This window comes from Pristiophorus japonicus, unplaced genomic scaffold, assembly GCF_044704955.1.
Source record: "Pristiophorus japonicus isolate sPriJap1 unplaced genomic scaffold, sPriJap1.hap1 HAP1_SCAFFOLD_29, whole genome shotgun sequence".
In the NCBI taxonomy this organism is placed as follows: Eukaryota; Metazoa; Chordata; class Chondrichthyes; family Pristiophoridae; genus Pristiophorus; species Pristiophorus japonicus.
In genome coordinates, this window is record NW_027252668.1 from 3,550,384 (window position 1) to 3,561,654 (window position 11,271).

The 11,271-nt window shown below is 47.4% G+C and overlaps 1 long non-coding RNA gene across 1 annotated transcript; it reads left to right on the plus strand.

Moving 5' to 3' along the window:
- Positions 1-67: 67 nt before the first annotated feature.
- LOC139248215 (uncharacterized) lies at positions 68-1,811 on the plus strand. The gene is made up of 3 exons (XR_011591006.1): positions 68-128; positions 1,233-1,304; positions 1,754-1,811. It is a non-coding gene; the product is annotated as an uncharacterized lncRNA (long non-coding RNA).
- The last annotated feature ends 9,460 nt before the right edge of the window (positions 1,812-11,271 follow it).

The following is an 11,271-nucleotide window of genomic DNA, read 5'->3' on the forward strand; positions in this document are numbered from 1 at the left end:
CGATTCCCAGTGAGCAGAAGAGCGCATGCTCCCTCCCCTCCCCCAGTCCTGCCTGTGATCGCCATTCACTCAGTGAGCGGAAGAAGATGGTTTCAAACAGCCGGGAATGGAGAGCCCGCGGCTTTGGGGTAAGGCAGCGAGCAGCAGCCTCCTTACAGCAGCGCAGCGCTTTGGGAGCGTGTCCGCAGATGGGCTCAGAGACCGGCACTGAGTCCGGGGAGAGTCGGGGATCTGTGTGTAAGGGGCGGAGTGGAGCAAGAACCAGTGTCAGTGCGTGGTGTGATTGGGGGGATGGAGAGGCCATTCTCGGGCTGTGTGTGGACAGTGTGTGTCCAGGGGGAAGGGAGACAGAATGGGCAGAATCTGCTGTTTACAATCATTGCTGCTTTCGCTCTCCTAACCAGGACTGAACGTTCCTGGTTTAATTCCGTCGGGGGCTGTTTGTTTGTCAGAGGCAGAGTGGAGCAGGAACTAGTTCCGGAACATGGCGTGAGTGGGGGAAGGGAGAGGCCATTCTCGGGCTGTGTGTGGACAGTCTCTTACTTTCTAGTTGAGGATAAAATGGTCCTCTGATGACTCTGGTTGTAAGCAGATCTTACAGTAGCATCTCATGGTTCTCGGCATGCCGTTGCACATGAACCAATGAACGTTACTTGGCAGAGTTTGCTTGATGGCTCCTGCATAAGGGTGACACTCGTTAATCGTTTGCACTTCAGTCCCCCGCTCCTGATCTTTGGGCCCCCTGTGCGGAGGGGAGCGGGCAGATCGGAAGGCCTCCTCGTAGGACTGCTCCTGGGCATGGCCAAGGTAGCCATTAACCGGTCCAGGCCACGGGCGGTCGAGGGGGTGTTCAGCCTGACTGCCTGCCTCTCTTCCACGGTTATGTTCGTGCCAGGGTGTCCCTGGAGATGGAGCACGCGGTGTTCACCGCTATGCTCGTGGCCTTCCGTGAGAGATGGGCGCCAGAGGGACTGGAGTGCATCATCACCCCCAGGAACCAAATTTTAATTTGATCCATTTAATGCCAAAGTTAAATTTGTCTGTTTTAATGCCCCTTTAATAAGGGGGCACTTGATTTATTGTTTTACTAAAATAGTTGTGTACACAGTGTGGGGTAACAGTGAAAGTAAATCAACTCGCTCTTTCAAATCATTGCTGCTTTCTTTCCCCAAATCAGTAGTGAATGTTCCTGATTCAGTCCCAATCTCATCGTGTCTGTTGTTCTTCGACAGTGAACAGTGGAAACACAGCCTGACAGTGAGGATGTGAGAAGTTTCACAAAGTGTATCTATTGCAGACACCAGGTGAGGAGTGTGGGAGAAGACATTTCAAGCATCGGTTATTTTGTTTTGGTGCATTGAGTTGTCCAGAACCGTGTTGCTGGTGATCGAGAGCCTGTCGCTCCCTCAGATACATCAGGATCTGGGCCCTGTGACATTCTGTTAACTACACAGGCCCTCAACTCGGTTTCAAAAGTCTGAAAACAATTGTTGTACAGCCCAGGTACTATAGTTATATTCCAGGAAGAGATTCAGAATTTTACAAGTAGTCCCATGGGAGTGGGAGATATAAACCTGAACTGTTCCAATCGGGTGGTCCTATTCATGGACCAGTGCTGTTCGTATCGTGGTTCCCCTCTCCAGATACTTTACTTTATTATAAACAAACATGTTAATTATAACTTTACTTTTTATAGTCTCCCACTCACCTGTCCATATCATAACTAATAATGTTCTCGTATTATTATTCTCAGAGAGAAGTACTTCACTGAGCCTGAATAAATGTGATCTTTCCTCCACCCGGAACACAAGGAACAGTGCTGTCAGCTCCTTCTCACTCACAGTAAGTATATTATCACTTACAGAGCGCAGAGACACAAAACTGGTCTCAATCCTATTGTCATAGGCAGCAGAAGCTGTCAGTCCCACAGTGATCTGAATTTCCAGAGTTACATTATGAATCCCACAGTCACTTAGAGCAGTACAATAAGATGTTGTTTCAAAGTCCAAACATATCGCACTGAGAGACAGATCCATTTTCACTCACTTACTCACAAACACAGGAACAGATAGACACTGACACAGTGTCAATCCACACTGCTGGCATACACGGACTGTCAACCAGTGCAGGCAGCTCCTTCCCACACACAGTAAGTACATTATCACTCACAGAGCGCAGAGACACAGAACTGGCCTCAATCCTACTATCACAGGCAGCAGAAGCAGTCAGTCCCACAGTAATCCAGAGTACAAGAGTTACATTGTGAATCTTACAAGGAGCAGTAGAATCAGATGCTGTTTCACCATTGAAACAGATAGAAACATAGAAACATAGAAAATAGGTGCAGGAGCAGGCCATTCAGCCCTTCTAGCCTGCACCGCCATTCAATGAGTTCATGGCTGAACATGAAACTTCAGTACCCACTTCCTGCTTTCATGCCATACCCCTTGATCCCCCGAGTAGTAAGGACTTCATCTAACTCCCTTTTGAATATATTTAGTGAATTGGCCTCAACTACTTCCTGTGGTAGAGAATTCCACAGGTTCACCACTCTCTGGGTGAAGAAGTCCCTCCTTATCTCGGTCCTAAATGGCTTACCCCTTATCCTTAGACTGTGACCCCTGGTTCTGGACTTCCCCAACATTGGGAACATTCTTCCTGAATCCAACCTGTCCAAACCCGTCAGAATTTTAAACGTTTCTATGAGGTCCCCTTTCACTCTTCTGAACTCCAGTGAATACAAGCCCAGTTGATCCAGTCTTTCTTGATAGGTCAGTCCCACCATCCCGGGAATCAGTCTGGTGAATCTTCGCTGCACTCCCTCAATAGCAAGAATGTCCTTCCTCAAGTTAGGAGACCAAAACTGTACACAATACTCCAGGTGTGGCCTCACCAAGGCCCTGTACAACTGTAGCAACACCTCCCTGCCCCTGTACTCAAATCCCCTCGCTATGAAGGCCAACATGCCATTTGCTTTCTTAACCGCCTGCTGTACCTGCATGCCAACCTTCAATGACTGATGTACCATGACACCCAGGTCTCGTTGCACCTTCCCTTTTCCTAATCTGTCACCATTCAGATAATAGTCTGTCTCTCTATTTTTACCACCAAAGTGGATAACCTCACATTTATCCACATTATACTTCATCTGCCACGCATTTGCCCACCCACCCAACCCATCCAAGTCACTCCGCAGCCTCACAGCACCCTCCCCGCAGCTCACACCGCCACCCAACCTAGTGTCATCCGCAAATCTGGAGACACTACATCTAATCCCCTCGTCTAAATCATTAATGTACAATGTAAACAGCTGGGGCCCCAGCACAGAACCCCGCGGCACACCACTAGCCACCGCCCGCCACTCCGAAAAGCACCCATTCACTCCAACTCTTTGCCTCCCGTCCGACAACCAGTTCTCAATCCACGCCAGCACACCACCCCCAATCCCATGCGCCCCAACTTTGCACATTAATCTCCTGTGTGGGACCTTGTCGAAAGCCTTCCGAAAGTCCAAACACACCACATCAACCGGCACTCCCCCGTCCACTCCACTGGAAACACCCCCAAAAAACTCCAGAAGATCCGTCAAGCACGATCTCCCTTTCACAAATCCATGCTGAATTGGACCTATCATGTCACCATCCTCCAAACGCGCTGCCACGACATCCCCAATAATTGACTCCATCACTTCACCCACCACTGAGGCCAGGCTGACCGGTCCACAATTCCCTGCCCTCTCTCTCCCTCCTTTTTTAAAAAGTGGGGTTACATTGGCTACCCTCCACTCGACAGGAACTGATCCAGAGTCAATGGAATGTTGGAAAATGACTGTCAATGCATCCGCTATTTCCAAGGCCACCTCCTTAAGTACTCTGGGATGCAGTCCATCAGGCCCTGGGGATTTATCGGCCTTCAATCCCATCAATTTCCCCAACATAATTTCCCGACTAATAAAGATTTCCCTCAGTTCCTCCTCCTTAATAGACCCTCCGACCACCTTTATATCCGGAAGGTTGTTCGTGTCCTCCCCAGTGAATACCGAACCAAAGCACCTGTTCAACTGGTCTGCCACTTCCCCGCTCCCCGCCATGACTTCCCCTGACTCTGACCGCAGGGGACCCACGCTTGTCCTCACTAACCCTCCTCTCTTTACACACCTATAGAAACTTTTGCAATCCGCCTCAACGTTCCCTGCAAGCCCCTGACATGTAGATTAAACACCCGCACTCACTTGCCAGAAACTGGCAGGTAGACAATAAAACACACAATCACATATCTTAATATATAAGTTAGAAAGTAAAAACAATACTCTCATATCAGAAGCTACGGGTACAGAGCAAAAGCAATAATCACGTATCAGGAAAGGAGAGATTCAGTATTAAGCCATCTCGAATATACCAGAAAATGACAGGTGCAGAATAAAACCCACACTCCTGTACCATAGACTGACAAATACAATCTACAACCCACACCCACATAGGTGAAAGTGACACGCACAGAGTAAACTCCACACCAGAGAGTGACAGGTAGAGTGTAAATCCCAGAGTCACATGTCAGAAAACAGAGGTAAAAAGTAAAACTGATACTTGCATTGCAGAATCTGACAGTTTCTGAGCTAAAGACATATTGCCATCTCATAAACTGGCAGATGCAGAGTGAAACCCACACACACCTATCAGAAAGGTAAAACCGTTACTCACGTATCAGACAAATTCAGGTAGAACATAAAACAGATATTCACGTTCACATACCAGAGACGGGCAGATAGAGTAAATCCCCGCTCATATAGCAGGAACTGACAGGTACAGTCTAAAACATACACCCAAATTGCAGGAGCTAATAGGTGCTGATTAAACCCAGACTAACACACCAGAAACTGAGAGGCACAGATTAAACTCCCACACACATACCTAAATCTGACAGTTACAGAAATATACACAGACTCGCATATGAGAGACACATGCAGTATAAAGCCCATATTCATGTATCATACATAAAAGCTGACAGTTACAAGTTAAACTACCACTCATAAGCCAGAAACTGACAGGTACAGATTAAACCAACACTCACATATCAGAAACTGACAGGTTCAGAATAAAATCCACAATCACATACCAGAAACTGACCAGTACAGATTAAAACAATACTCATATACCAGAAACTGACAGGAACAGATTAAAACACACACTCAGATATGAGAAACTGACAGGTACAGAATAAACCCCACTCTCGCATACCAGAAACGCCTGGCTCACTTTAATTGCCTTCTGCAGTGTCACCATAGTGTCCACAGAGAGGAGGCACTCATGGCTGATTCCATTAACAAAGATGTCCCTCAGTGCTTCGGTGAGATGGTCGCCCAAATCACATGGTGCAGCCATTCGTCTCAGGTCTGCAGCATATTTTGCAATTTCTTGGCCTACGGGCCACCAGTGGATGTAGAACAAATGTATGGCTGTGAGGATGCTCTCTTTAGGTTTGAGCTGTTCCTGTGTTATTGTTACAAGCTCTGCATACATTTTGATTGTCGTCTTCACTGGGGCTAGCAGGTCTCTGACGAGGCCATGGACTGTGGGCAGGGCAGGATAGCTCTGCGCTTATCAGCCAGCGAGATCGGGTCGTTTCCTGCCAGGTCATTTGCAATGAAAACTTGTTCGAGCCTTTCCACAAAGGCATCCCAATCTTCCCCCTCAGCGAATTGTTGAAAGTTGCTAAGGTTAGCCATTTTGTGCATGGAAATTCATAATCTCCTCACGAGATGTTATGTGTGTAAGCACTCTAGTAAGGTAACACAAGGTAAGGTATTGTACTTGAACTGTTGTGACCTTTGTTCATTTATTGTAGCTCCTGAGTAAGGATACAGTGAAGTGCGCTCCCTTTTATACTTGGTTACCTGCAGTGTGCAGGTGAGCCTTAGGTCTCCACCAGTAGCACCCTCTGGTGGTACAGGTATAGTGTATACAGTGTGAAGATACATTCAGTGGTCTAATCTTACAGTACATACTTTATACATACACAACAGTTTTGGTCTCCGCATTTAAGGAAGGGTATACTTCCATTGGAGGCTGTTCAGAGTTCTCTCGGTTGATTCCAGAGATCAAGGGGTTGACTTATGAAGATAGGTTGAGTAGTTTGGGCCTATACTCATTGGAGTTCAGAAGAATGAGAGGTGATCTTATTGAAACATGTAAGATAATGAGGGGGCTCGACAAGGTGGATGCAGAGACGTTATTTCCACTCATAGGGGAAAATAAAACCAGAGGACATAGTCACACAATAAGGGGCCGCCCATTTAAAACTGAGATGATGAATTTCTTCTCTCTGAGGGTTGTAAATCTGTGGAATTCGCTGCCCCAGAGAGCTGTGGAAGCTGGGACACTGAATATGTTTAAGGCGGAGATGGACAGATTTTTGAGCGATAAGGGAATAAAGGGTTTTGGGGAGCGGGCAGGGAAGTGGAGCTAAGTCCATGATCAGATCAGCCGTGATCTTATTGAATGGCGGAGCAGGCTCGAGGGGCTGTATAGAAACATAGAAACATAGAAAATAGGTGCAGGAGCAGGCCATTCAGCCCTTCTAGCCTGCACCGCCATTCAATGAGTTCATGGCTGAACATGAAACTTCAGTACCCCCTTCCTGCTTTCACGCCATACCCCTTGATCCCCCGAGTAGTAAGGACTTCATCTAACTCCCTTTTGAATATATTTAGTGAATTGGCCTCAACTACTTTCTGTGGTAGAGAATTCCACAGGTTCACCACTCTCTGGGTGAAGAAGTTTCTCCTTATCTCAGTCCTAAATGGCTTACCCCTTATCCTTAGACTGTGACCCCTGGTTCTGGACTTCCCCAACATTGGGAACATTCTTCCTGCATCCAACCTGTCCAAACCCGTCAGAATTTTAAACGTTTCTACGGTCCCTCTCACTCTTCTGAACTCCAGTGAATACAAGCCCAGTTGATCCAGTCTTTCTTGATAGGTCAGTCCCACCATCCCGGGAATCAGTCTGGTGAATCTTCGCTGCACTCCCTCAATAGCAAGAATGTCCTTCCTCAAGTTAGGAGACCAAAACTGTACACAATACTCCAGGTGTGGCCTCACCAAGGCCCTGTACAACTGTAGCAACACCTCCCTGCCCCTGTACTCAAATCCCCTCGCTATGAAGGCCAACATGCCATTTGCTTTCTTAACCGCCTGCTGTACCTGCATGCCAACCTTCAATGACTGATGTACCATGACACCCAGGTCTCGTTGCACCTTCCCTTTTCCTAATCTGTCACCATTCAGATAATAGTCTGTCTCTCTGTTTTTACCACCAAAGTGGATAACCTCACATTTATCCACATTATACTTCATCTGCCACGCATTTGCCCACTCACCTAACCTATCCAAGTCACTCTGCAGCCTCATAGCATCCTCCTCGCAGCTCACACTGCCACCCAACTTAGTGTCATCCGCAAATTTGGAGACACTACATTTAATCCCCTCGTCTAAATCATTAATGTACAATGTAAACAGCTGGGGCCCCAGCACAGAACCCTGCGGTACCCCACTAGTCACTGCCTGCCATTCCGAAAAGTACCCATTTACTCCTACTCTTTGCTTCCTGTCTGACAACCAGTTCTCAATCCACGTTAGCACACTACCCCCAATCCCATGTGCTTTAACTTTGCACATTAATCTCCTGTGTGGGACCTTGTCGAAAGCCTTCTGAAAGTCCAAATATACCACATCAACTGGTACTCCTTTGTCCACTTTATTGGAAACATCCTCAAAAAATTCCAGAAGATTTGTCAAGCATGATCTCCCTTTCACAAATCCATGCTGACTTGGACCTATCATGTCACCATTTTCCAAATGCGCTGCTATGACATCCTTAATAATTGATTCCATCATTTTACCCACTACTGAGGTCAGGCTGACCGGTCTATAATTCCCTGCTTTCTCTCTCCCTCCTTTTTTAAAAAGTGGGGTTACATTGGCTACCCTCCACTCGATAGGAACTGATCCAGAGTCAATGGAATGTTGGAAAATGACTGTCAATGCATCCGCTATTTCCAAGGCCACCTCCTTAAGTACTCTGGGATGCAGTCCATCAGGCCCTGGGGATTTATCGGCCTTCAATCCCATCAATTTCCCCAACACAATTTCCCGACTAATAAAGATTTCCCTCAGTTCCTCCTCCTTACTAGACCCTCTGACCACTTTTATATCCGGAAGGTTGTTTGTGTCCTCCTTAGTGAAAACTGAACCAAAGTACTTGTTCAATTGGTCTGCTATTTCTTTGTTCCCCGTTATGACGTCCCCTGATTCTGACTGCAGGGGACCTACATTTGTCTTTACTAACCTTTTTCTCTTTACATACCTATAGAAACTTTTGCAATCCGCCTTAATGTTCTTCTCGTACTCCATTTTCCCTGCTCTAATCAAACCCTGATTATGGCCTGCTCCTGCTCCTATTTCTTATGTTCTTATATAAAAGTAACTACCAAAATTACCAACAGATAGGTGGGCCCATTACCAAACTTTACATAAACGGCAATTACTGAATTACCAACAATAGCAGCGAACCTGGGGACTAGGAGAAATTTAGAACTCAGCAGAGGAGGACAAAGGGTTTGATTAGGGCAGGGAAAATGGAATACGAGAAGAAGCTTGCAGGGAACATTAAGGCGGATTGCAAAAGATCACGTTTGATTCGCTGAGCGCGCTCTGCGCATGTCCCGGATCCCCGGATGTTGACGGTTGGTGAAGGAAAAAGCAAAATGGCGGAAAGCAAGCGAAGAGAGCGCGGCCGGAGAGAGAGCCGGGGCTGAGGGTGAGTGTCCCGGGGGGAGAGGGAGCCGGGAGCCGGGGGGAGAGGGAGCCGGGAGCCGGGGGGAGAGGGAGCCGGGAGCCGGGGGCTGAGGGTGAGTGTCCCGGGGGGAGAGAGAGCCGGAGGCTGAGGGTGAGTGTCCCGGGGGCTGAGGGAGCCGGGGGCTGAGGGTGAGTGTCCCGGGAGGGAGAGGGAGCCGGGGGCTGAGGGTGAGTGTCCCGGGGAGAGAGAGCGCCGGGGGCTGAGGGATAGTGTCCCGGGGGGAGAGGGAGCCGGGGTCTGAGGGTGAGTGTCCCGGGGGGGAGTGGGAGCCGGGGGCTGAGGGATAGTGTCCCGGGGGGAGAGGGAGCCGGGGTCTGAGGGTGAGTGTCCCGGGGGCTGAGGGCGTGTCCTGGGATGGGGTGCGGGGGGTGAAGAGGGAGCCGACACTTGCTCTAGTGCTAGAGACTGGCGGGTACAGAATATAACCAACACTCACATACCAATTACTGACAGTTACAGCTTTAATCCACACTCACAAACCAGATACTGACAGGTACATATTGAGCACCACACTTATCTACCAGAAACTGAGAGATGCAGAATAAAACCCGCACTCTTACATCAGAAACTGACAGGTACTGAGTCTTAAGAGAAGTAGCGACAGGGATAGTGGAATGCATTGGTTGTAATTTACCAAAATTCCCTGGATTCTGGGGAGGTCCCAGCAGATTGGGAAACTGCAAATATAATGCCCCTATTTAAAAAAAGGACAAATAACAAAAAGCAGGAAACTATAGACCAGTTAGCTCAACATCAGTGGTTGGGAAAATGTTGGAGCCCATTATTAAAGAAGCAATAGCAGGACATTTGGAAAAGCATAATTCAGTCAGACAGAGTCAGCATGGATTTATGAAGGGGAATTCATGTTTGACAAATTTGCTGGTATTCTTTGAGGATGTAACGAACAGGGTGGTAAAGGGGAACCAGTGGATGTGGTGTATTTGGACTTCCAGAAGGCATTTGACAAGGTGCCGCATAAAAGATTACCGCACAAGATAAAAGTTCACGGGGTTGAGGATAATATATTAGCATGGATAGAGGATTGGCTAACTAGAGAGTCGGGATAAATGGTTCATTCTCGGGTTGGCAACCAGTAACTAGTGGGGTGCCACAGGGATCAGTGCTGGGGCCCCACTATTTACACTCTATATTAACGACTTGGAAGAAGAGACCGAGTAGAACATAGTCAAGTTTGCTGACGATACAAAGTTGGGAGGAAAAGATGTGTGTGATAAGTACACAAAAAACCTGCAAAAGGACAGACAGGCTAAGTGATTGGGCAAAAATTTGGCAGATGGAGTATAATGTTGGAAAGTGTGAGGTTATGCACTTTGGCAGAAAAAAATTGAAGAACAAGTTCTTATTTAAATGGAGAAAAATTGTAAAGTGCTGCAGTACTGGGGGTCCTGGTGCATGAAATCAAAAGGTTATTATGCATGTACAGCAAGTAATCAGGAAGGTCAATGGAATGTTGGCCTTTATTGCAAAGGGGATGGAGTATAAAAGCAGGGAAGTCTTGCTGCAGTTATATTGGCGAAGCCACACCTGGAATACTGTGTACAGTTTTGGTTTCCATATTTAAGAAAGGATATACTAGTTTTGGAGGCAGTTCAGAGAAGGTTCACTAGGTTGATTCTGGAGATGAGGGGGTTGACTGATGAGGGAACGTTGGCCTCTACTCCTTGGAATTGAGAAGAATGAGAGGTGATCTTATCAAAATTTATAAGATTATGAGGGGGCTTGACAAGGTGGATGCAGAGAGGATGTTTCCACTGATAGGGGAGACTAGAACTTGGGGGCAGAGAAACAGAAAATAGGTGCAGTAGGTCATTTGGCCATTCGGGTCTGCACCACCATTCTGATGGCTGATCATTCCCTCAGTACCCTTTTCCTGCTTTCTCTCCATACCCCTTGATCCCTTTAGCCACAAGGGCCATATCTAACTCCCTCTTGAATATATCCAATGAACTGGCATCAACAACTCTCTGCGGCAGGGAATTCCACAGGTTAACAACTCTGAGTGAAGAAGTTTCTCCTCATCTCAGTCCTAAATGGCCTACCCCTTATCCTAAGACTGTGTCCCCTGGTTCTGGACTTCCCCAACATCGGGAACAATCTACCCGCATCTAACCTGTCTCGTCCCATCCCGTCAGAATCTTTTATGTTTCTGAGATCCCCTCTCATCCTTCTAAACTCCAATGTATAAAGGCCCAGTTGATCCAGTCTCTCCCCATATGTCAGTCCAGGAATCAGTCTGGTGAACCTTTGCTGCACTCCCTCAATAGAAAGAATGTCCTTCCTCAGATTAGGAGACCAAAATTGAACACAATATTCCAGGTGAGACTTCCCCAAGGCCCTGTACAACTGCAGTAAGACCTCCCTGCTCCTATACTCAAATCCCCTAGCTATGAAGGCC